Genomic DNA, 27,734 nt, shown 5'->3' with positions numbered 1-27,734 from the left:
GTACCAGTTAGTTTGCCTTGGTGAGATGAAGGATTTACGGTACCAGTTAGTTTGCCTTGGTGAGATGAAGGATTTACGGTACCAGTTAGTTTGCCTTGGTGAGATGAAGGATTTACGGTACCAGTTAGTTTGCCTTGGTGAGATAAAGGATTTACGGTACCAGTTAGTTTGCCTTGGTGAGATGAAGGATTTACGGCACCAGTTAGTTTGCCTTGGTGAGATGAAGGATTTACGGTACCAGTTAGTTTGCCTTGGTGAGATGAAGGATTTACGGTACCAGTTAGTTTGCCTTGGTGAGATGAAGGATTTACGGTACCAGTTAGTTTGCCTTGGTGAGATGAAGGATTTACGGCACCAGTTAGTTTGCCTTGGTGAGATGAAGGATTTACGGTACCAGTTAGTTTGCCTTGGTGAGATGAAGGATTTACGGTACCAGTTAGTTTGCCTTGGTGAGATGAAGGATTTACGGTACCAGTTAGTTTGCCTTGGTGAGATGAAGGATTTACGGCACCAGTTAGTTTGCCTTGGTGAGATGAAGGATTTACGGTACCAGTTAGTTTGCCTTGGTGAGATGAAGGATTTACGGTACCAGTTAGTTTGCCTTGGTGAGATGAAGGATTTACGGCACCAGTTAGTTTGCCTTGGTGAGATGAAGGATTTACGGCACCAGTTAGTTTGCCTTGGTGAGATGAATGATTTAATGTACCAGTTAGTTTGCCTTGGTGAGATGAAGGATTTACGGTACCAGTTAGTTTGCCTTGGTGAGATGAAGGATTTACGGTACCAGTTAGTTTGCCTTGGTGAGATGAAGGATTTACGGTACCAGTTAGTTTGCCTTGGTGAGATGAAGGATTTACGGCACCAGTTAGTTTGCCTTGGTGAGATGAAGGATTTACGGCACCAGTTAGTTTGCCTTGGTGAGATGAAGGATTTACGGTACCAGTTAGTTTGCCTTGGTGAGATGAAGGATTTACGGTACCAGTTAGTTTGCCTTGGTGAGATGAAGGATTTACGGTACCAGTTAGTTTGCCTTGGTGAGATGAAGGCTTTACGGCACCAGTTAGTTTGCCTTGGTGAGATGAAGGATTTACGGTACCAGTTAGTTTGCCTTGGTGAGATGAAGGATTTACGGTACCAGTTAGTTTGCCTTGGTGAGATGAAGGATTTACGGCACCAGTTAGTTTGCCTTGGTGAGATGAAGGATTTACGGCACCAGTTAGTTTGCCTTGGTGAGATGAATGATTTACGGTACCAGTTAGTTTGCCTTGGTGAGATGAAGGATTTACGGTACCAGTTAGTTTGCCTTGGTGAGATGAATGATTTACGGTACCAGTTAGTTTGCCTTGGTGAGATGAAGGATTTACGGTACCAGTTAGTTTGCCTTGGTGAGATGAAGGATTTACGGTACCAGTTTGTTTGCCTTGGTGAGATGAATGATTTACGGTACCAGTTAGTTTGCCTTGGTGAGATGAAGGATTTACGGTACCAGTTAGTTTGCCTTGGTGAGATGAAGGATTTACGGTACCAGTTAGTGTGCCTTGGTGAGATGAATGATTTACGGTACCAGTTAGTTTGCCTTGGTGAGATGAAGGATTTACGGTACCAGTTAGTTTGCCTTGGTGAGATGAATTATTTATACCATTAGTAAGTTTCTAATGCTCTAGTGATATAACTGTTGGGTCTAAATCCAGTCTGAAAGGGTGAAATTAAATGTATCTAGGTACTGATACATTTGGGAATGTATTAATTTATCAAAGATTTTTTGCTATTGACTAGATTACTGATATAGGTCTATAGTCATTTGGGTCTAAGGAGTTTCCACCTTTATCCTTTATGAAGACTCGGTGACTCGGTGACTCGGACTCATTTCCATCCGAAAGGTATTTAACCAGTCGTTAAAGACGTGTTGAATAGATCTGCTAGAAGACACATTCTAAGATTACCAGACCAATGTATAAATCTGGGTTCCAGTCCATCTAGACCTGCTCCTTAGTTGATATCGATCTCATTGAGGAGAGGCAGTATATCAGTTGTTTGATTCTTTCTAAAGTTAAATATCTGCTTAGGGGTGTTGATCTCCATATACAGTATACCCAGAATTGATGGAATTGTGGGTAATATTATCTGAGGTTCCAGGTGAGCTACTAAATGAGAAGTGATGATTAATAACATCAGCTATATCTGTCGGCTCTTGAATGACATGGTAATTTAGAATGATTTGCTGAATAGGTTTGATTATTTGACCTATTTAAAAGGTCCTTTGTGTATCTCCAGAACTGCTGTGGATTTTTTAAATTTTTTATTATTTTTAAGGCTATCCCATACAGAAGGATTTAATTTTCTATAGGACTCCCAATTAGTTGGTTCTTTGGTTCTACGGTACTTAGCCCGAGCTTTATCCCTTTCGCTGTACAGATGTATTCAATCAGAACTAACCCAGGGCAGGTGACAGCCCTTAACTTTTACTGTTCTCCAAGGTGCATCTTTATTGCTTTGTGAAGTCAGTGAGACAGTAATCCCCATGCTCTTTGGGCTGTTGGGATTAGTTGAAATCTTTGCTCGTTGGAAATCAAGTCGTCAATGAAAGAATCAATATCGAAATGTATACATTGTCTTAAATTAATCCATGTGGGTGGTTCTTTAGCCTAGTGGTTAGAGCGTTGGACTAGTAGGTAAAAATCTGTCGTTCTGCCCCTGAACAAGGCCGTTAACCCACTGTTCCCCGGTAGGCCGTCATTGTAAATAAGAATTTGTTCTTAACTGACTTGTCTAGCTAAATAAATTACAAACAGAGTAGATGATGGAAAGATCACTGAAACAGTCTGGAAGAACACCCAAATGTATAATCCTGTCAGGACCTGTCACCAAGAGCCAATTCAGCAAAGTCCCGTTATGAATTTGTGGATTAACTCTCGTTGGTTCTTTGATTACTTGAGTAACATACCTATTTTTAATAGTTTTCTCTATCCTCAGCAAAGGATTTATCTAGCCAATTCTTGTTAAAGTCATCCTAAATAATCCATTCATTTGACCAATGCATTGAATTTACAGGGGTGATAATATTGTTTATGGCGTCTACTGGGGCATTGGGTAGTTTTTCAAATTTGACCGATCATCAATGACTTGTTCTCATGTAGACTTATTTAAAACAAATAAACCATCAACATCTACAGGGGGAATCTCAGGTTGAAATCTTCATAGACAGTCATTTATCGAGGACATAGGTTGCTACTCCCTCACCTCGAGTGAGACCTATCAATTCTATATCATATCTAACCCTGGATTTCTTTACTCAGTGTCTGAAATGTTTCTATTCATCCATGTCTCTGAAAATGTTAACACAGTATTTGAGGTTTATGAGTTTCTACTAATGCTCTGGGCGTGTATATTTTGAGTAGCAGGCTATGAATGATTACATGTATAATTTTGAAGGCTTTAGTATCTGTTATTCTATCTGGACTAGACATGACTAAATAATAATGAATAAAACTAAATGAATTGCATCCCTCGATTCCAGATCATGTTCAGAAGGTGTCATATCTGATTAAGTTCAGATGCTGCTGTGTTTTTGCAGACCCTGCGTGTTTTTCTCAGCAAAGCTCTCTGGCTGAACACCTGGGATTCTCTCAGTGGACTGTTCTGGAGCTCTGTGGTAGTTATGTTGAATTGGACCTGTGGGTGCTTCCCTGGATGCTACTGTAGTATAACTGTCCCTCTGGGTAGACGGCTGGGGTTTACCCTGGATGATACTGTTGTATAACTGTCCCTCTGGGTAGATGGCTGGGGTTTACCCTGGATGCTACTGTAGTATAACTGTCCCTCTGGGTAGATGGCTGGCGTTTACCCTGGATGCTATTGTAGTATCTCTGGGTAGATGGCTGATTGTATTGTCGATGGGTATGTGTGTTGTGTTGCCTTGGCTTGGAGTCCCTTTGAGTTTGTTGGTGGTTGGTTTTTTGGTCTTCTGATGTCAGTGTGGTTGTGTGACCTTCTGTCCAAAGCGGTGTCCTTCAGAACCTTTGCAAAGGCGCTCATCCCTTCTCTGTTGACGTGAAACTGGTCAGAGAGTTGGTCATGGGAAATATACTTATGATGAGCAATGCGCACATTCTGAATCAGAGCAAAGTTACCAGACATTTCAGCATTTAACCTGTGAATGATTCTGTGATGTATATCTGTTCTGGGTAGAAGAGTGGAGATTATGATCTTACTTGTGGCGTAGGCCTACGTGGCTGTTATAGCCATCTGGGTCAGAGCCTATAACCACCTGGGTCAGAGACTTGGCTACATCCACCTTGCCTGTGCTGAGCTCATTCCTTCCTGTGTGGAGGATTATGTGGGTGGGTGCTCTGCCAGTAATCCAAGGGCAGACTGCATAGTTCCTCACTCTTCTCCTTGGGAAGAACTGTCTTCCATCAAGGTCTTTTCTGTTGGAGTAATACAGGATGACAATGTTGTCCTCTGACTGCTGCTCTGGCTGTGTGCTGCTGTTGTGGGGTGGTGTCTGGAGTGGATCTCTTCATCTCCTCCAGCTGTGTCTCCAGACGAGTTCCTCATTCATGCGGTTCAGCTCCATTTGTAGATCCTGGTTTGCCTCTTCAACCTTCCTTACAGCACAGCACATCTGTTGTATCTGTGCTGTCAGCTGGTTTCAGGTCTGCGGGTCAGGTCTGATCTGGTTGCTGGAGGTTGCTGGAGGTGGTATTTTTCATTGAACATGGTAAAGTCTCTCTGTTGTTCAGCCAGGCTGTCTTTCAGAGCGTTAACTCTGGGGCAGTGGCGGGAATGAGGAGGTGGGGAGGGGTACCCAGTTGTTGTTACTGATGTTGACACATCTTCACGGGTAGCCTTCACCTCTGGCTCCTCCTGTTTAAAGAGCTCTGTGGCTGAACCACCTCTGGCTCCTCCTGTTTAAAGCGCTCTGTGGCCGCTTTTCGTGTTGGGAACTTCCTCCAGGCTGCTCTCAGAACCCTGGACCATTCTTGTTCCATTGTTATAAAATGTTAACTGTTAACTTCAGTCCTTCTTCCGCTTCCCCCTCTTCTCCCTCCACAGTGATCTGTCTACATGTGCAGATGCCACCCTTCCTGGGATAGGGCAAGGCAGCAGTGATGGCAGAGTGCTAGGCTGTAGGATGTGGGGTAAAGAAGAGCAGGTTTCAATCTCATTCTCCTCTCTTCAGGTCCACTGAAATCAGTCATAAGGGTCTCTGGGTTGTCCCCTCGGGATCTTTTCTTTTAATCGATTCTTTACTTTGGTTGTTGTAATATCTTTAAGGTATTCCATTTCAACCTCTTTGTTTTTATTTTGAAAAAGATGCACCTGAGCCTGTATAGTCTGCTGTCGTCCAATCGGTATTGGATAGAATGTCGCGGCTCCACCCACCTGCGGGGAAAACAACCAAAGGTTACCGAAAAGCTGCAGTTACTCAATTGGCTCACAGCCCAAAAAAACTTGACCTTTTTCAAAATACATTTTCTTGTTGTCTGCTTGTTTTAATCAATTACTAAATTTAAGAAAGGTTTACCATGTCTAGAGATTGTTTCAACATTGTCTGCTCCTTAGAGTTCTCACTACTTCCAAAAATATATTACAGTATGGCTTCTACAATATCTGTATTTTTCTCATGACGGTGCTGGCAGCCAAATGAGTACGTGTTAGCCAGCTACCGACCGGAACATTAAGCTAGCCAAGACCCTACAAGGCAAACAAACAGACTACACAGCTACAAGTAGTGAGTGGAGTTACAAACAGACTATACTAAACAAGTTAAATGTCTTACCTGTGATGAAATGTTTTCCACACACGTGTAGCCACCGGGTCCCCACAGTTCCCACGCCAAATAACCTGAAGCCACAGGGCTCTTCTCGAAGCCTTTATTTCCCTGTGTGGAAGTATTGTGAACCGTAAGTCAAGATTTTTGCCTTGGTCACATTGAACAACACAGCAGTTATTTCTGTATAACAACAAAAAAATTGACAATGGTGATCAATTGTAAAGAACGTTTGTTTTCCACAATGTGTGGGCGTGGCTGAAGAGATTCCTTACTGCGTGAATAATAAGAAGTATGGTTTGGTCCTTCATTATGACATCAGCATGTGCTCAGCATGTGTTACGAGATTGTTTTTTTATTTATTTGATAATGCTAATAGCACGTTCGCTTCAATTTTTTTTCAGTCTTATGGCTTGAGGGTAGAAGCTGTTCAGGGTCCTGTTGGTTACAGAGAGAACGAGCTATGACTTGAGTGGTTGGTGTCTTAAAACATTTTTAGGGCCATTCCTCTGACACTGCCTGGTACAGAGGTCCTGAATGGCAGGGAGCTCGGCCCCAGTGATGTATTGGGCTATACGCACTAACCTCTGTAGTGTCTTGCCTTGCAATTGTAATAGCGAGCGGTGATGCAGCCAGTCAAGATGCTCTCAATGGTGCAGCTGTAAACCTTTGAGGATTGGAGGGCACGACACTGGACCAGAGAGTAGATCTTTGAGGATCTGAGGACTATAAACTGTAGAAATAGCATGCATAGATTGTATTTGAGTCTATGAGTTTATCCACCCAGCCAACTAGTGATTTCTAATCCTGTTATGTGTGTTCTGCAGTGCATATATACCATAAGGGAGAGAGAATGATCAATCTAACCACTGAGACCTAAAATACTTTACTTTGTAATCAACAAAAGGTCATTCCCCTATAGACGTTAGAGTCTGAAATTGACCCAAAAACGCAAGGGGAAAAGAAATGAGCAAACTCTGCAGATTTAAAAGTCTGTGCAGGTGTTTGAGGTGTGAAGTCAGGGCATTTGTCTGCGTAATTACTAAAAGGACGAGCCAAGGGTTTCATGCTACCTTCCACCAAACTAATTTGTTCTTGTTAATTTTCCCGATAGTGCCAGGGCCAAGGCGTTTCATTTGGTGAGAAAGCAAGAGTCAAGAGAAGCACTACGGACAGTGATTAGTTTCCCTATTGTGATAACAATCCCTCTCACTATTGATGGTGATTAGTTTCCCTATCCTGACAACAAGCCCTCTCACTATGGATGGTGATTAGTTTCCCTATTCTGACAACAAGCCCTCTCGGAGAGGGTGCAAGTGTTGGTCATCTTAGTTTGGACAGTATCCAGATGTTCGTATTGTCATACCAACCTTCTCTCATCCCGGGATTTACAGTATTTCCGGCATAGCACACAAGGGGGCGCTAAAATGCAAGAAAACCCCATTGGACCTCGATTACCAGAACGCTAACATAATTTGCACAATCTAATAGCGAAGACAGGCAAATCCAGCTCATTAAGTTATTGAGCAAATCAACAAAGTTGTGATGCATGCTTTTCTGGATGATGAGTGAGGGGAGAAGAACAAAGGAGAAGCAAAATGCTAGTAGGAAGCACAGGGAAAAAATGGCAGCTCGACAGAACTCATCCAGAGCTCTTTGACTTCTGGCAGAAGGCTAGATATAAGATATCTGAAGGCAATTATTTAGTAATGAATTGCATAGAAGTGTAACTTCATTACCTCATGTGCACCGCACAACAGAGACTCGCCGATAGATATGAAACACTGTGGACTGTAACGATGTGCGCTGAGAGTCAGCTGAGGCATGAAAGCCTGAGGTCTGTAAGCCTGTAGCGGCTCCCAGACCCGACGTCATTCCACCTGACACAAAAACAACAAAAAACACTCCCTGATGCTTCCCTTAGGTGAGGCATCATTCTGTAACGATGTGCGTCGAGAGTCAGGAAGCAAGTTCAGGGAGTGAGTGTTTTAATAAAGTAAACGGAACATAATACAAAACAAGAACCACTAACATCACACAGACAGGAAACAGAAACAATGACGCCTGGATAAGGAACCAAAGGTAGTGTCACGTTATGACCTTAGTTCCTCTGTTATGTCTTTGTTTTAGTTTGGTCAGGGCGTGAGTTGGGGTGGGTAGTCTATGTTCTTTTTTCTATGTTGTGTTTATGTGTTTGGCCTGGTATTGTTCTCAATCAGAGGCAGGTGTCGTTCGTTGTCTCTGATTAAGAATCGTACATAGGTAGCCTAATCTGATTATTTTCTGTTTTAGTGTTTTACGCACCTTACAGGACTGTTTCGGTTTTCGTTTATTTTCACGTTGTTATTTTGTATTTTCAGTGTTCAGTAAAATAAATCATCATGAACACATACCACGCTGCACATTGGTCCGACATTTCATTACAGGGAGTGACATATACAGGGCAGGTATTCAAGGAAGTGATTGAGTCCAGGTGAGTGGTGTGCGTGTAACGATGGTGAGAGGTGTGCGCCATAACGAGCATCCTGGTGACCTAGAGGCCGGAGAGGTAGCACAAGTGACATGGACTCACCAGGTACCGCAGTCTCCAAACAAACACGTGCCTGGGGAACTGTAGTTAGCTTCAAAATGTAAAATACTGTGACAGGTGAAATTAAATGAACATAATGCACAAGTTGACTGCAGGTATTAACTTTAAACCTATCTACATATATTCCAATTTATTGAAAAACTTAAAATAAATTGTTTTGATATTATTGACAATATTGAAAACCATCCAGTTGCTTTTTCCAAAGACCCCCAGTACACGGTATCTACGCTATACCGCCCAAGCCTATGGTCATCATCATTATTATGCTTTCATAATGGTCCTTGTAGAATGTAACATTGGTCATTGTAGAATTGTGATGTGTTTTTTTTAAGATGGCTAGCTTTCTCTCTGGTCATGAACACTTTGCCTGGCTGATGTACCTGTCTTTAGTCCCTAAGAAGCACAAGTGGTGGATCTTGTTAGTTCCCATGATAGTGCTTTAGTTCCCATGATAGTCCTTTAGTTCCCATCACAGTCCTTTAGTTCCCATCACAGTCCCTTTAGTTCCCATGACAGTCCCTTTAGTTCCCATGATAGTCCTTTAGTTCCCATCACAGTCCCTTTAGTTCCCATGACAGTCCCTTTAGTTCCCATGACAGTCCTTTAGTTCCCATCACAGTCCCTTTAGTTCCCATGACAGTCCTTTAGTTCCCATGATAGTCCTTTAGTTCCCATGATAGTCCTTTAGTTCCCATGACAGTCCTTTAGTTCCCATCACAGTCCCTTTAGTTCCCATGATAGTCCTTTAGTTCCCATCACAGTCCCTTTAGTTCCCATGATAGTCCTTTAGTTCCCATCACAGTCCCATAGTTCCCATCACAGTCCCTTTAGTTCCCATCACAGTCCCTTTAGTTCCCATGACAGTCAAACTCTCAGACTCTCACGGACACGACGGGGTTCTCCGTTTCATGTCTTTTAGGCCCCGTGGAAAGATGAGACTCTCACGAACACGACGGGGTTCTCCGTTTCATGTCTTTTAGGCCCCGTGGAGAGATGAGACTCTCACGGACACGACGGGGTTCTCCGTTTCATGTCTTTTAGGCCCCGTGGAAAGATGAGACTCTCACGGACACGACGGGGTTCTCCGTTTCATGTCTTTTAGGCCCCGTGGAAATATGAGACTCTCACGGACACGACGGGGTTCTCCGTTTCATGTCTTTTAGACCCCGTGGAGAGATGAGACTCTCACGGACACGACGGGGTTCTCCGTTTCATGTCTTTTAGGCCCCGTGGAAAGATGAGACTCTCACGGACACGACGGGGTTCTCCGTTTCATGTCTTTTAGGCCCCGTGGAGAGATGAGACTCTCACGGACACGACGGGGTTCTCCGTTTCATGTCTTTTAGGCCCCGTGGAAAGATGAGACTCTCACGGACACAACGGGGTTCTCCGTTTCATGTCTTTTAGGCCCCGTGGAAAGATGAGACTCTCACGAACACGACGGGGTTCTCCGTTTCATGTCTTTTAGGCCCCGTGGAGAGATGAGACTCTCACGGACACGACGGGGTTCTCCATTTCATGTCTTTTAGGCCCCGTGGAGAGATGAGACTCTCACGGACACGACAGGGTTCTCCGTTTCATGTCTTTTAGGCCCCGTGGAAAGATGAGACTCTCACGGACACGACGGGGTTCTCCGTTTCATGTCTTTTAGGCCCCGTGGAAATATGAGACTCTCACGGACACGACGGGGTTCTCCGTTTCATGTCTTTTAGGCCCCGTGGAAAGATGAGACTCTCACGGACACGACGGGGTTCTCCGTTTCATGTCTTTTAGGCCCCGTGGAAAGATGAGACTCTCACGGACACGACGGGGTTCTCCGTTTCATGTCTTTTAGGCCCCGTGGAAAGATGAGACTCTCACGAACACGACGGGGTTCTCCGTTTCATGTCTTTTAGGCCCCGTGGAAAGATGAGACTCTCACGAACACGACGGGGTTCTCCGTTTCATGTCTTTTAGGCCCTGTGGAGAGATGAGACTCTCACGGACACGACGGGGTTCTCCGTTTCATGTCTTTTAGGCCCCGTGGAAAGATGAGACTCTCACGGACACGACGGAGTTCTCCGTTTCGCTCTACGTCCTCCACAACTACCTTGGGACTCGTGTGAAGTCGATACAACCGATCTGCCAACTTCTGTCTGTAGCGTCAGAACACTTTGGGCTCCACAATAATATGACCCCTGTACGTACATGTTGATTTGCTCTAGGATGCCCACATGCCACAAAATACTTGTTTGAGGGTTCCCCGGTACCAGTTGAAAAAAATGAATGGAAGTATACAGTGCCTTCGGAAAGAAATCAGACCTCTTGACTTTGTCCATATTTGATTACGTTACAGCCTTATTCTAAAATGTATTTTGAAAAATTCCCTCATCGATCTACACGCAATACCCCGTAACGACAAAATAGAAATAGGTTTTTAGAAATTGTTCCTAATTTATATATATTTTTTAAATATCACATTTACATAAGTATTCAGAGTCTTTACACAATACTTTGCTGAAGCACCTTTGGCAGCGATTACAGCATTGAGTGTTTATGGGTATGACGCTACAACTTTGGCAGACCTGTATTTGGGGAGTTTCTCCCTTTCTTCTCAGCAGATCCTCTAAAGCTCTGTCAGGTTCGATGGGGATCGCTGCACAGCTATTTTCAGGTTTCTCCAGAGACGTTCAATCAGGTTCTAGTCCAGGCTCTGGCTGGGCCACTCAAGGACATTCAGAGGCTTGTCCCGAAGCCACTCCTGCGTTGTCTGGTTGTGTGCTTAGGGTTGTTGTCCTGTTGGAAGGTGAACCTTTGCCCCAGTCTGAGGTCCTGATCGCTCTGGAGCAAGTTTCCATCAAGGATCTCTATACTTGGCTCCATTCATCTTTGCCTCAATCCAGACTAGTCTCCCAGTCCCTGCCACTGAAAACATCCCCACAGCATGATGCTGCCACCACCATGCGTAATGCTTAGCATTCAGGCCAAATAGTTCAATCTTGGTTACATCAGACCAGAGAATCTTGTTTCACATTGTCTGAGAGTCCTTTAGGTGCCTTTAGGCAAACTGCAAGCGGGCTGTTATGTGCCTTTTACTGAGGAGTGGCTTCTGTATGACCACTCTACAATAAAGGCCTGATTGGTGGAGTGCTGCAGTGATAGTTGTCCTTCTAGAAGGTTCTCCCATCTCCACAGAGGAACTCTAAAGCTTTGTCAGAGTGCCCATTGGGTTCTTGGTCACCTCCCTGACCAAGGCCCTTCTCCCCTGATTGCTCAGTTTGGCCTGGCGGCCAGCTGTAGGTAGAGTCTTGGTGGTTCCAAACGTCTTCCATTTAAGAATGATGGAGGCCACTGGGGACCTTCAATGATGCTGACATGTTTTGGTACCCTTCCTCAGATCTGTGCCTAGAACCCAATCCTGTCTCGGCATGGATTGTTTTTTTCTTTAGTCCCCATGTCCCTTTAGTCCCCATGTCCCTTTAGTCCCCATGTCCCTTTAGTTCCCATGATAGTCCCTTTAGTTTTAGTGACAGTTTCTTTAGTCCCCATGATAGTCCCTTTAATTTTAGTGACAGTTCCTTTTGTCCCCATGATAGTCCCTTTAGTCCCCATGTCCCTTTAGTCCCCATGATAGTCCCTTTAGTCCCCATGACAATCCCTTTAGTCCCCATGTCCCTTTAGTCCCCATGATAGTCCCTTTAGTCCCCATGACAATCCCTTTAGTCCCCATGTCCATTTAGTCCCCATGATATTCCCTTTAGTCCCCACAACAATCCCTTTAGTCCCCATGTCCCTTTAGTCCTCATGTCCCTTTAGTCCCCATGTCCCTTTAGTCCCCATGTCCCTTTAGTTCCCATGATAGTCCCTTTAGTCCCCATGATAGTCCCTTTTAGTCCTGTGACAGTCATTTTAGTCCCCATGATAGTTCCTTTAGTCCCCATGATAGTCCCTCTAGTCCCCATGATAGTTTCTTTAGTCCCCATGACAGTCATTTTAGTCCCCATGATAGTCCCTTTAGTCCCCATGATAGTCCCTCTAGTCCCCATGATAGTTCCTTTAGTCCCCATGACAGTCATTTTAGTCCCCATGATAGTCCCTTTAGTCCCCATGATAGTCCCTCTAGTCCCCATGATAGTCCCTCTAGTCCCCATGATAGTCCCTTTAGTCCCCACAATAGTTCCTTTAGTCCCCATGATAGTCCCTCTAGTCCCCATGATAGTTCCTTTAGTCCCCATGACAGTCATTTTAGTCCCCATGATAGTCCCTTTAGTCCCCATGATAGTCCCTCTAGTCCCCATGATAGTTCCTTTAGTCCCCATGACAGTAATTTTAGTCCCCATGATAGTCCCTTTAGTCCCCATGATAGTCCCTCTAGTCCCCATGATAGTCCCTCTAGTCCCCATGATAGTCCCTTTAGTCCCCACAATAGTCCCTTTAGACCCCATGATAGTTCCTTTAGTCCCCATGATAGTTCCTTTAGTCCCCATGATAGTCCCTCTAGTCCCCATGATAGTTCCTTTAGTCCCCATGACAGTCATTTTAGTCCCCATGATAGTCCCTTTAGTCCCCATGATAGTCCCTCTAGTCCCCATGATAGTCCCTCTAGTCCCCATGATAGTCCCTTTAGTCCCCACAATAGTCCCTTTAGTCCCCATGATAGTTCCTTTAGTCCCCATGATAGTTCCTTTAGTCCCCATGATAGTCCCTCTAGTCCCCATGATAGTTCCTTTAGTCCCCATGACAGTCATTTTAGTCCCCATGATAGTCCCTTTAGTCCCCATGATAGTCCCTCTAGTCCCCATGATAGTCCCTTTAGTCCCCACAATAGTCATTTTAGTCCCCATGATAGTCCCTTTAGTCCCCATGATAGTCCCTCTAGTCCCCACGATAGTCCCTTTAGTCCCCATGATAGTCCCTCTAGTCCCCATGATAGTCCCTTTAGTCCCCACAATAGTCCCTCTAGTCCCCATGATAGTCCCTTTAGTCCCCACAATAGTCCCTTTAGTCCCCATGATAGTCCCTTTAGTCCCCATGATAGTCCCTCTAGTCCCCATGATAGTCCCTTTAGTCCCCACAATAGTCCCTTTAGTCCCCATGATAGTTCCTTTAGTCCCCATGATAGTCCCTCTAGTCCCCATGATAGTCCCTTTAGTCCCCATGACAGTCCTCTAGCTGAGTGAACCTGGTTGGGTTGATCTGTCCCCATGACATTCCCTTTAGGTAAGTGGGTCTGGCTGAGTGTGAGAGGAGAGCCCATCCAGGCCACTTAGCGCATGTGACCTTTAATTCCATTCAGGCTGTGTACAAATGACTTCAACATGCCCCACTCAGGAGAAAAAGGCACCTGAAAGAAAGTCTCTGCTAGATTGTAGCCACTCTGGGTTTGGCCGGCGTCACCGCGGCATTATCTACTCTGGCTCTAATGACTTCCCGCCGAGCGGAGAAAGAGAGAGAGCAAGAGAGAGGCTTCTCTGAGAGAGGAGAGAGAGAGAGGCTTCTCTGAGAGAGGAGAGAGAGACAGGCTTCTGTGAAAGGAGAGAGTAGAGGAGAGCGAGAGAGAGAGAGGGGAGGGGGGGGGGGGTTCTGTGACAGGAGAGGAGAGGAAAGAGGAGAGGCTTGGCAGCCAGACTAAGAATAGCATTAGACACAAGGTTATCTGGGCATTACACTCACCGTAACATGTAATTAACTCGCCTCTTCCATTTTCATTACACAATTATTCATTAATGTCAATTTAATTTTATGCATTGTTCTACATGACCAAAGGCTGATTACTAGGGCTCTTGCACTCCAATATCCCAAGTTAACTGGTATCGGCCTCACTCGCAGGCCCACTAATTGCAATTTAGCCCCAGACAGCACCTCCCTCTTTAGGCCTAACCTTAATGGAGAAACTGATTCTCAAACAGGTAACGATTGGAAAGACAAAGTGCTTCTCCCACTGAATGGAAAACAAATGCCCTCACTGCTAAGCTGTTTTCTTTGTGATAGTGCGGGGTCCAGCCCTTTGTATTCAGAGCGGGATAAGTGGTTATATGTCCCCCCCCCCCCCCCCCTCAAAATCCTATTTGTCTTCTATGTTCCTCTATCTCCATATAATAATAGAAAAGCCCTGTATTACTGGTAACACTGGTTAGGTGACAGAGTTACCCTCCATGGTAATAGGTTGATGGGACTGTGTGGTTTTTGGTGTTGTTTAAATAAAAAAGTGTTGCTAGGCATGTTTATCTGCCCGTCTGAAGAAACAATAATGTGTGAGAAAGGTTCATGACAGATATTCCTAGGTAGAGGTTAGCATTCAAGCAAATGATTAAACAACTTGTCTTTACTGTAGGTGTTTGTGTGTCCTATCTTCCATTTGTAAAGGAATGATCCACGCCTGATAAATATATCAGTGCAAAATGAGAAAAAGATTCAAGGATTATATTCCTTAGTGCCATAAAGTTCTGCTGGCATTATGACAATTCCTCCTCCACTCATTTTGGCACCCATTCTATGATATGTGTTTCTGAACTGATTCAAAACAGAGGACAGTCAATTGATCAACAACGGCACCCCATTATAATATTGTATATCCACCTAAACAAGGACCGTGACATTTTACACACATTTGACCATCTTAACCTACAGATAGTACGTTCTGAGGTGAGGTCAATCTCATCTGTTCTGGATAGACGCACCTCCCCACCCTGTCTCCAACACCCCGCTCTCCACACACACTCACCTCCCCTCCGGCCCCGCCCCCATCTCCTCCAAACCACCTCATCCCACCTCCCTTACGTCCCCACCCCCTCACCTCCCCCACCCACCTCATCTCCCCCTTCTCTCATAACAAAATGGCTGTCATTAATCTTTCTGATTCATCCAGCTGATGGCAATCAGATGCTGCCATCGCAGGGTTTATTATAGTATTAAAACAACAACTGCTACGGCTTTTCTCCTTATCCCCCCCCCCCCCCCCCCGCCTCTGCCTCACAGGCACAACCAACCACCTATCTCCACAGTCTCCTCCCCCACCCTCACCTTCTCCAGAGGGGGAGGAGGGGGAGGGTGTGTCGGAGTGATAATTAAATCCGCTTTTTTAGAGCGGGAAATCACTTCACACCGTTTTGTCGCAGTAACTTAGGAGACATCTAGTCTCATACGATAATGCTAGAAAATGATCAAGCGCGGAGGGGGACTTCACTTGGCACACACCTAGTAAGGAGGGAGAGAGAATATGATTAAAGCGTGTAAATTTTTACGCGGCCCCAGGCCAAACGGACCCGTCTTTCATCGAGCTGAAAGATCTACATCAAAGTGGTAAGAATCCTGCAGGCATATGTGTTCAAAGCTCTCGCTCCCATTTTTTGTTAAATTCAATTTTCTGCTTGTTGTCCATATTATGTTTGAAAATAAAGCACAGGATATTCACTTGTAATGGGGAAAGTACAAGGTGTGTGTCATTCTACAGAGAGCTTCTCTGTTTCATGAACAACACCAGAGGAAGCAAAGACAAAATGGCACATTCATTTACCCCTTTTGTTGATCAACCAATGTAAAATGATTATTTTTCTCTCCTCCACAGATCTTTGTAAGCAGTGGGGCAGCAATTATTGTCCATTTGCAGACTGAGGGGTAATCATGGAGAAGCTGCGGGATAATCAAGGACCTCGAAAAGAAAATGAGATAATAAGCGTATGATATGAAAGGAAGGAAACGGAGAGCAAACTAGAATCTTCATTGAGAATAAAAGGACATGTGATTAGCATGACCAAAGATTTAAAACACTCTGTTTGAATAGAATAGATTGTCATTACTTTCATATTGAATGGAGTTCACTTCATACCACATTATCTAAATAAGAAGATGAAATAGATTCGGAAAATATAGGATGTTGATGGTATTCTTTCAAGTTTTTCTTGTTTTTTTTTTTGTGAGGGGACAAAAAAATGTATCTAAATAGTTTTTTCAGATACATTTAGCACTTTAGAGTTTCAGTCGGCACATTCAATAACATACAGACTTTATGGTTCCAATCCTCCATGTACACAAAATATATGTTGTAATGCAAATTAATAGACAGCTCAAAACCATAGTTGCTGTTTGGGTATGTATTGATTGTTTTATGCCTGATCAAACATTTAAATACATGATGTATTCAGATCTCTATTAGCTCTTTCCAGAAGTCTTCAATCGCACAGCCTCATACGGTGTTCCCCAGGGCTCGGTACTAGGTCCCCTATGCATCTGCCAGTCCATCCAAGCCAATTGGTTAGGTCACATCTTTAACAAAAGTGACTCATGGATTATAGCACAAACCCCCATTAAATGACACAAGATGGAAGATCTTTTGATATTTGCCTACCCTTGGTTACTTGATTATTAACTTGAGAGTGCTGTTATTGCTGTGTCCTGATAACAGCTGATCCACTGTGTAGATGGATTGAAATAAAGAACGGCTCTTTGAAGCTCTCTGAAAGCCCTTAGCAGGGGACAACATCTCTGTTTATGCAGCTGTGGCGGGCCAAGCACAGCACCTACTGTAGGAAAATTATTAATGGGGCAAGCCCATTAATTCATTACACCCTTATGTGTGCTGCTTTAAAAAAAAAACATCCTGCTCCCAAATAGAAATCTTTGCCACACCTGTTGCCAATTAATCCATGCTGAAATACATCAATCAAAACAGATTGATAATAATGTGTTGCTAATGCCCAGTGAAGCAGCATGAGAGGAAGATTTGGTTAATTTGTGCACTTATCCCTGTTTTCCTTGCCAGTGGTTTTTTAATCTAAAGACAGAGAGGTTGTCACAAACAGACTCAACTTTCCACGGTCGTCAGCTACCATTAGTGTGCATTGATTAATGAGACAAAGTAATGCAGAGTTGATGTGTCAGACTTCCAATGAGGATTGAGATAAGGGAAGTTGGAGGCATGGAGATGATTCATAATCAATCTAGCATGTCACATGGCAAGACTGCAGCGTAGCCTAGTGGGTTAGAGCGTTGGGCCAGTAACTGAAAGGTTGCAGGATCAAATCCCTGAGCTGACAAGGTAAAAATCTGTCGTTCTGCTCCTGAACAAGGCAGTTTCCTAGGCCGAACAGGCTGTCATTGAAAATAAGAATTAGATCTTAACTGATTTGCCTAGTAAAATAAAGGTACAAAAAAAAAAAATCATCCCCACCTCCTTCTGTGGCTTGAAATATTGAAATGAAAACAACCAGTCAGTGACAGGGGAGCGTGTAGACTCGTCGCTGACTCAGAGTATGTGAGATGATCTCCAGATCATCATTATCTCAGGGTTTTTCCCCCCTTAGCAAATAGAGAAAACTATCCCTCTATCTTGGTGCTTGAATGAACACAGTTAGTGTACTGGTAAATTAGCAGGCGGAATGGTCGTACATTTCTCATGTTCAAAGGAGCCTCAAAAAGTCAATTTAGATCATTGATACAGGAAGAGCAACAAAAAAAAACATTTAATTTATCTTTGTGTTTGTCCCAAATGGCACCCTATTCACTTTATTGTGCATTACTAGTGTACTTCTACCCATAGGGCTCTGGTCAATAGTAGTTCACTATATAGAGTGCTACTTGGGACGTATCCTCTGTCTTTATATGCTTGTGATCGCTGCCATCTCACCATCTATCCTGATTGGTTAGGATTAATTGACATCTTGTGTGATTCTCAATTTTATTTTATTTTTTTCTGGTTCAATTAAAATCTAGTTTTAAACAGGACAAATATAAGCACCCACTAGTTGACCTTTGATTATAAAGATGGAATTGCTCTACACACATGTCTTTGTGAAACGGACCTTCAAACAAGACTTGACACCTATTTCTAATGGGTGTAAAGATATTTATTAGACGTATTACTTATACTACTGTATAGATTAAGTACTGTACATTCTACTGTATAGATTAAGTACTGTACGTAACGGCCTTGGTAATAGCTAAATATAAGATACTTTTATCCGTAGGTTCTTTTCAATGTGTAACTACATTTAATAGCATCAATGCCGAGTAACAAACGACATGCGACTGAATGCTAAGTAGCCATGTAACAATATGAATTAACTCATTGATCATACTGTACATTCTACTGTATAGATGAAGTACTGTACATTCTACTGTATAGATGAAGTACTGTACATTCTACTGTATAGACAAAGTATTGTACATTCTACTGTGTAGATTAAGTACTGTACATTCTACTGTGTAGATTAAGTACTGTACACTCTACTGTGTAGATGAAGTACTGTACATTCTACTGTGTAGATGAAGTACTGTACATTCTACTGTATAGATGAAGTACTGTACATTCTACTGTATAGATGAAGTACTGTACATTCTACTGTGTAGATGAAGTACTGTACATTCTACTGTGTAGATGAAGTACTGTACATTCTACTGTATAGATGAAGTACTGTACACTCTACTGTGTAGATGAAGTACTGTACATTCTACTGTGTAGATGAAGCACTGCACATTCTACTGTATAGATGAAGTACTGTACATTCTACTGTGTAGATGAAGTACTGTACATTCTACTGTGTAGATGAAGTACAGTACATTCTACTGTATAGATGAAGCACTGCACATTCTACTGTATAGATGAAGTACTGTACATTCTACTGTGTAGATGAAGTACTGTACATTCTACTGTGTAGATGAAGTACAGTACATTCTACTGTATAGATTAAGTACTGTACATTCTACTGTGTAGATGAAGTACTGTACATTCTACTGTGTAGATGAAGTACTGTACATTCTACTGTGTAGATGAAGTACTGTACATTCTACTGTATAAATGAAGTACTGTACATTCTACTATATAAATGAAGTACTGTACATTCTACTGTATGAATTAAGTACTGTACATTCTACTGTATAGATTAAGTACTGTACATTCTACTGTATAGATTAAGTACTGTACATTCTACTGTATAAATGAAGTACTGTACATTCTACTGTGTAGATGAAGTACTGTACATTCTACTGTATAAATGAAGTACTGTACATTCTACTGTATAAATGAAGTACTGTACATTCTACTGTATAAATGAAGTACTGTACATTCTACTGTATAGATTAAGTACTGTACATTCTACTGTATAGATTAAGTACTGTACATTCTACTGTATAAATGAAGTACTGTACATTCTACTGTCCACTCAACAATGCTTCCCTTTTTACTTAAAAAAAAAGGGAAGAATGCAAGGATGCATCGTTCAGAATGCAGGTGAGAACGACAACCTTGCCAGTGGACTGGGATGATGCAATTCTCTGGCAAAAGGTGTTTAAATGGGAGACAGCTCTCTCTACCTTCTCTACCTGCTCTGAGTTCCAGAGCTGAGGAGATGGTGATGGTGGACCACTCATTGTCTGCTTAGAGCTGTTTACATTTCTTCTAAAGCCCTATTTAGTTTCTCCTGACAAGGTGGAATAAGTGACTGTGCCATGATGGATGGCAGCACCTGTCCTAATGGAGGCTCAAACTGTGCCCACTAGTGCACGTTACGTTGATAAATTGACGACAGTTGGAACATGCTCCGTTAGCGGGGAGAATGAGGCTACTAGGACATCCGCCCAGCCCTCTCTCTCTCTCTCTCTCTCTCTCTCCATGTTTCCCCAGCTTAAAGTTTGCATCCCAAATAGGGGCACCCTACTTGTCCTGGTCAAAGGTAGTGCACTTTATAGGGAATAAAATACCATTTGGGGCGCAGAAAAAAGTTAGCGCACAGCAAAATCTGGAACTCCCCACACAGCTGCAAATGGGTGACGCAAGGCCCTCAGATGAGTTTTAGGCGATTAATGTGAGAGGGACGTCATCACTCAGCACACAACACAGATGACAATTTGGTTGGTTGAGGGTTGGAGCGAAGAGGGAGGGGGGGGTGGTTTAAAATAGAAAGTCTGAAGATCTGCTCGTATGTTGTCAATACGAAAGATTAAATAAACTGACACCCTTAGGCATCGGTGAGAAACATAGTGTGGGAAATTTGTATGAGTGAAAATCGAAAAACAACTTACTCCATAAAATTACAACAAGCTGTGAATAATAACGTAGATAATTAGGTCCAAAATGGAAACAGGAGCGCTGGGCTCATGCTGTGTGATGGGGGTTAAAGGTCAGGGGTCAGGGAACAGTTAAAGCCTACATACAGCATTAAATAGTTACTGCATTCAGCCAAGCACCATAAACACTATACCTCAAGACACAAACAGAAAAAAAACTGAGATGAGCCCCCTTGGACTCCAACAGAGCTTTATCAATTATGTTATGACGTTAAAAACATGTTTTAAAGTCTTGTCAATGATGTTAAAAGATGTTCAACTCTTTTGTAGTCCTTGAATGACTATAGTAAAGTGATAGCATCTTTTCACAACTAATGGTAAGTACCTTGTACAGGTTAAAGTGTGGGCTGCATGTCTCGAAAGGGGCATACTGGATCTTCGGAATGTAGTTATAAATCAGTTACTCCCATGTAATCAGTGTCAGTTTTTACCACCTTAGCTAGGACGGCCTAGTAAAGCTGCTCTTGACGTCCTCCTCTCCCTGCACGTTGTCTATTGTGCCTTAGTGTGTTTTCTGGGTTCCTAAACAATCACCCACGGTCTAATTAGCTCTGGCACTCAGAACTCACTCTGGAGGAGAAAAGGCCAATTTAAGGACCTTCAAAAAAATGCCTTACCCTTTTTTAAAGAGCCAATTAGTTTGAATATCCAACCATGTAGCCTGGTATTACTTGGCATCTCTGTCACTGTTTCTGTAGAGCAACCAATTATGTACAATTATAGAGAATACTTTTTTTTTTAGGCATACCCCTTGCCAGGTTTCGCTGTCTCCGCTCTCTTTTCCCCCCCTGTCTGTGTTCATGTTGCTGAACATGTGTGTTCTTCTTCTTCTTCTTGGTGCATAATATTTTTCGGTGACCTTAGAACAGCAAGGATCCAGGCCACAGCAGGCGGCGTATTAAATCACAGAACAACGTTCTTCATACCACTTTGAATAGGAGGCAGTTATTGACCAAGTCGCTACGTTATCCCTCGACTGAATTGATGGAGTTATCTGTTGCTGGTCATTGTGACTGTGAGATAAAAAAATAAAATAAACATACTACTACTTTATGGCCATCAGCCTTCATGTCTAGTAGGTCTACAAGAGAATGCAAAATGTGCAACTGCGCCAAATTAAGTTATTTTGAGAGAACCAGCTCTCTGCAATTATGTCACATCTGCAATAGTTTACCTGGGTTACTGTGTTCGATTATTCTGAGTCCTCCAGCCTTATCCAGAGCAAACCCAGATGTCCCTGGGGGTGAATCCAAAATGGCACCCTATTCCCTATAAAGCACACTACTTTTGGCCAGGGCCCATCGGGTCTCTAATTAAAAGTAGTTCACTATATAGGGAATAGGGTGTCGTTTGGAACACTGTTTGTTCACAGTTGAAAGAGCTCAATAAAGGAACAGAATCTGACCTTCGTCACCACTGGCTCAGTTACCATCACAGGCTTTATTAACTGCAATCTGTACTCTGATGATTGATGAATAATACAACTATCTGTGCATATTGCTGTGAGTTTATAGTCCTACTCCAGTCTTTTTTTCCCCCCCAGCTCATTTATAACCATGATTTCCTTAACAAAAGGCACATCTCAACAGGTGGTCCAGGGTAAGTCATGACATGGCAGTGTGTGTGTGTGTGTGTGTGCGTGTGTGTGTTGGGGGGGGGGGCTTTCCTCTTTGTTTGTTATTGCTTCTCTATTGTTCCTCAAGCGAGGGCTGATGACATCACAGATTCCCATCAGACTGACTCATTGAATGTTTCAGTTGTACCCTTGTAGTGTGTGTACTTTACACTATTTTTATTTTTCAACAGTAAAAGTTTTTTTTTTTTAATTGCTGAATGACGTCTTTAAGTTTTATGATTCAGAAGTGTCGAATGTCAGACTGAAATCTCAAACTCCAGGTGCGCTAGTTGAACAGCCCACAGAACCAAGTGACCAAGTGGATTTGCATTGGGTGTGGGGTCCAGGCAAGTGGCTGTGGGGGTTATAGTTGTGCTATTATTGAAATAACTATAAACTATGAACTTTCATATTGGCTCTAAAGCTAGTGTGTGGGAAGGAGTATAGAAAATATCACTCAAATAAACAGTTGGTGTGGGTTTGTTTTTCTGCACGTTTGTGTATGGAGGGGGGACGTCCTCACTCAGAGGAAGAGTTAATTAAATCAATTAAAGCAGCGACTTGATTAAAGCTGATTGTCTTAACGAAGGAGTGGGGGTTGTGGGTACAATGGAGCCAGTATTGGCCGCAGGGTTAAAGGCCAATGAGAGGACCAGACACAGGCATGTCTTCTAACTGATTTATCTGTTGTTTAAAGGTGGAAAACATGGGGCAGCAGCGTCCCCGTGGAATGCTTTCGACACCTTGTAAAGTCCATGCACAGATGAATTGAGGCTGTTCTGAGGGCAAAAGGGGGCTGCAACTCAATATTAGGAAGGCATTCCTAATGTTCTGTACACTCAGTGTAGTAATATATAAGTGCCATACATTGAAGTGCACATTGCATCCCTATGGACTAAACTGCTTACGATAGACGACCAATCCCATGGGCTTCCTCAAAATTCCTTTTTGCTTGTTTTCTTTCTCCTTCGTATTATTTAAGCTAATTTAGACCATATTATTAATAATAATGAGGAACTTTTACTGTTTAGGTTTGCATTTCTGTTGCTAGTTTTTTCTATTTGTTTTATTACCCACTTACATTTAAAGGGAAATGGTTACTTATTTTAGAGGGGGAAGGGGGGATGGCTCACAGGGGGGGGTCTGTTTGGGGAATGATAAAATGGGTGGGTTTACCTGTGTGTCCTGCTTTTTATTTTACATCCATGGGCTTATTAACATTGAAAATAATAATTACATAATGATTTAAAATATATATATATAATATATATATATATATATATAAATATATATATATATATATATATATATATATATATATATATATATATTAAAAACAATGGCAATGCTAGCTAGTCTCTACTGGAATGTGAAAGGTCTAAAGTCCCCTATTAAACTTTCCAGCTGTCTTGATATCCAATAAACAACATTGTTATAACTAGGCTGCAAGAAACACAGCTGCTCCAAAAGCAGAAGCATCTGTACAAACTGGCTGCTTTTTCATCAGCTCCAAACCAAACTATGGGGGTAAAGGCGAAGAACAAAGGCGGCAGAATCGCTTTCCATAAAAGTATCCATAATGGAAATAAAATTGCCTTTATTCATTAATGTGTGCGCTCCAAATGAATATGATCCTACGTGTTTTGATTCACTGAATCTGCATATTGTTATATTTCACTGGTTATCCAACACTTTCTGATTACAACCTCGTTCATGCCTGGAAAGCTCATAACCCTAAAGTAAAAGAATACACTTTATTTTCAAACAGGCACAACATTTTCTCACAAAGGAATTTCGTACAATGATCTACTCCTCTATTTTCTTCAACATATTAGCCTATCTGATCATCATGCTTTACTACTGCCAGCTACATGTTTCAGAATCTCATAAAAGAGCCACGAGATGACTGATCATCGTGCGTATTATTGGCAGATACACATTTCAAAATCTCCTAAAAGACCCACAAGATGGCGCTTTAATGTTTCCTTACTACCAAATCCTACTTCCTGTGAACAATTTGAAACTGAATTGAATAAATTCATATTGATGAACAAAAATTCAGTCGATGATCCTATAATTTTATGGGCTACCACCAAAGGTTTTTATTAAAAGCCATGCAACAGAATTTGCATCTGGGCTGAATAAATCATGATTAAAGAAGATATTAGAATTGAAAAAGTTAGTAATGACGATACAGCGTTCCCAAAAAAACACTTTTTTCAGACCAGGTAGTCCAGACAGAACTACATATATTGGTAAGATAGAGACCATCCTTCGAGTTAGACTCAACCATTACTTTTATGATAACCAACCAGCTTCACAATTATAATCAATGACCAGATCTTGCAACTATTGAATCTGAAGTAGGTGAATTCATATCAGAACCCAAATGATTTAACCAAAGATTCTTCCTTTAAAAAAACTCTGACTGTAAATCCACACCAAGACAGATTGTTATTTTTAAAAGATATAAGAACTCCTCTTATGTCAACTGATGAGGACGACTTGCTGGGAGCCAAAATCTCTCTCCATGAACTCAAGAGGGCATTGGATAAGATTAATACAGGCAAATAACCTGGTTGGGATGATATGCTCCTGAGGTCTATTTTAAATTTAGAACCAATTAGGTCCACTGTTACTTGAAATGATTAACACAGCCGTTCACAAAAGGTTCATTTTGTAAGGGATGTAAAATACATCACTAATTAAGCTTTTATTAAAAAAAGGTAGGACACCACCCAGTGCTCTCACTATCTTTGATAAACAAAGATATTCAACTATTTTTTACAATTCGGTCATCCCGTCTCAAAACATACTTACCCAAATTGGTTCATTTGGCCCAAAGAGGGTTTGTTAAAAAAATATTATTCTCATATAATCTCTGTCTATTACATATCTGACCTGCTTCATCAGATAACCCCTTTATATTACATATCTGACCTGCTTCATCAGATAACCCCTTTCTAGTACATATCTGACCTGCTTCATCAGATAACCCCTTTCTAGTACATATCTGACCTGCTTCATCAGATAACCCCTTTATATTACATATCTGACCTGCTTCATCAGATAACCCCTTTATATTACATATCTGACCTGCTTCATCAGATAACCTCTGTCTATTACACATCTGACCTGCTTCATCAGATAACCCCTTTATATTACATATCTGACCTGCTTCATCAGATAACCTCTGTCTATTACATATCTGACCTGCTTCATCAGATAACCCCTTTATATTACATATCTGACCTGCTTCATCAGATAACCCCTCTATATTACATATCTGACCTGCTTCATCAGATAACCCCTTTATATTACATATCTGACCTGCTTCATCAGATAACCTCTGTCTATTACATATCTGACCTGCTTCATCAGATAACCCCTTTATATTACATATCTGACCTGCTTCATCAGATAACCCCTTTCTAGTACATATCTGACCTGCTTCATCAGATAACCCCTTTCTAGTACATATCTGACCTGCTTCATCAGATAACCCCTTTATATTACATATCTGACCTGCTTCATCAGATAACCCCTTTATATTACATATCTGACCTGCTTCATCAGACAACCTCTGTCTATTACACATCTGACCTGCTTCATCAGATAACCCCTTTATATTACATATCTGACCTGCTTCATCAGATAACCTCTGTCTATTACATATCTGACCTGCTTCATCAGATAACCCCTTTATATTACATATCTGACCTGCTTCATCAGATAACCCCTTTATATTACATATCTGACCTGCTTCATCAGATAACCCCTTTATATTACATATCTGACCTGCTTCATCAGATAACCCCTTTATATTACATATCTGACCTGCTTCATCAGATAACCTCTGTCTATTACATATCTGACCTGCTTCATCAGATAACCCCTTTATATTACATATCTGACCTGCTTCATCAGATAACCTCTGTCTATTACACATCTGATCTGCTTCATCAGATAACCCCTTTATATTACATATCTGACCTGCTTCATCAGATAACCCCTCTTTATGACATATCTGACCTGCTTCATCAGAAACCACAGCTCCTTGGCCAAGTTCTATCTCTCAACACAAAAAACGTTTTTGATAGACTAAAATGGTCATATGTTTGGTCGGTTTTGGAACATATGGGACTTAGCTCCAATTTCATTAACATTCTACATGCCAATTCTTCAGCCATAGTAATAACAGGCAATACCTGCTCTGTCTCATTCAGCATAACTAGAAGTAGTAAGCAAGGCGATCCCATCTCACCTCTGCTATTTTGATTGTCTATGGAACCCCTGGCCCAGGCAATTCGACAATCGAAAGAAATTACACCAATATCTCTCAATTGTACGGATAACGTAATCTCATTATATGCCAACGATATGTTGCTTTATCTAGACAATGGAGATCAAAGAGAATTGCAGCTCTATCTCAAGATATAAAATAAATCTAACCAAATTTGCCCGACTGCCTCTCAATCCTCCGATGGAGGACTCAATCTCTACTTATTTCCAGTTTTAAATATTTGGTTAGATTTATTCGGCAATGTTTTTTTCTAAGGAAGGGAATATATATATAATATATAAACATTGCCAAAAAGTTTAACAGAATGCTCAAATTAATTAAATTCGACCTCAGTAGATGGACTAATATCCCAGTTGCTTTAACCGTCAAAATTAATGTATGGTGTCGTGGAAATTCAGTACTGAGAGAGACTTGGTAATTTCTTCAAACAATCATCTTTATTTAATATCGATTAATTATTGCAATAATGAGACTGGTCGACCCCACACCCTTGAGTGTTGGACTGAGTAACCTAACCTTTACACAAATGCAGAGTACTATATATAGCTGACATTAACAATGCTCATTCATGGTTTGTTCAACCACCCTCATGCAGACCAAGGAGCATTATAAGGTACTCTGGGTTCATCCTGTCATTATATACACGTGGGTTGTTGTCTTAACCCCAGCCTAGCTTAGTTTCCCAGTTACAAGGATGATTTTGAGACAATGAGGGATTGTTCTACTCCTAAGCTATCTCCAGTAAAACACATTCCTGTCTATGTAATGTAGTCTTTAACTCATTTGTCAGCTCAATCCATCTCTGGTGACCATACGCCCAGATTGGCTGCAGGGAACTAGAGTGGAGACCAGAAAAACGTCAACACTAACAAAGCAGAAATATCCTCCTATTTGTTAAATATTAATTGCTAACTATTAATATCAAACAAATTAGGTAATTATGTCATTTTTTTATCACAATTGCCTGTAGATCAATGCTTCCCTTGTCTCCCTCTTCTGACTATTGGGATAAAATCCACTGTGGGTTTCAAAATGTTTAAGGTGATGTAAGTGAGCCCCATCCTAAATTTAGACGTGATTCTTCCACCCCACAGCTGTGTATCGAGAGGCATTTGGTGTCTCATATTGTCCTGGAAGACGTCACTGATATATCACTTAAACTATAAACTACATCACGTAAACTACGCTTTGCTCCCATTGTTGCTCACACAATTTACATTTGGCAGAAAATTTCAAAACAATTAAACAGAATCAAAATGACATGCCCACAATCCAATATTTTACAATAGCGCCTTGTGATCTGGAGGGCAGACTGTTGCATTCCCCCAATGGTCCAAAAATGGAATCCGTACCCTTGCCGATATCATGGACAGTAATGGTTTGAGAACATTCCAAGATCTTAAAGAGACAT

General features: G+C 41.9%; 2 long non-coding RNA genes across 2 annotated transcripts in view; both read right to left on the bottom strand.

Moving 5' to 3' along the window:
- Nucleotides 1–1,077: 1,077 nt before the first annotated feature.
- Nucleotides 1,078–5,889, bottom strand: LOC149983630 (uncharacterized). The gene is made up of 3 exons (XR_016496371.1): nucleotides 5,783–5,889; nucleotides 5,323–5,385; nucleotides 1,078–5,127 (listed from the first exon to the last, which is right to left on the bottom strand). It is a non-coding gene; the product is annotated as an uncharacterized LOC149983630 (long non-coding RNA).
- Nucleotides 5,890–6,346: 457 nt separating this feature from the next.
- The window catches only part of LOC149983629 (uncharacterized), a 90,570-nt gene continuing 69,182 nt past the window's right edge, over nucleotides 6,347–27,734 (bottom strand). Inside the window, exon 3 of the long non-coding RNA XR_016496370.1 lies at nucleotides 6,347–6,506. This is a non-coding gene — a long non-coding RNA (uncharacterized LOC149983629). The remainder of the gene's footprint in view (nucleotides 6,507–27,734) is intronic.

This window comes from Oncorhynchus mykiss, chromosome 5 (assembly GCF_057628025.1).
Source record: "Oncorhynchus mykiss isolate SJ-2025 chromosome 5, ASM5762802v1, whole genome shotgun sequence".
Taxonomy (NCBI): Eukaryota; Metazoa; Chordata; class Actinopteri; order Salmoniformes; family Salmonidae; genus Oncorhynchus; species Oncorhynchus mykiss.
The sequence above is the reverse complement of the archived record's forward strand: the minus strand, read 5'-3'. Positions and strand labels throughout refer to the sequence as shown.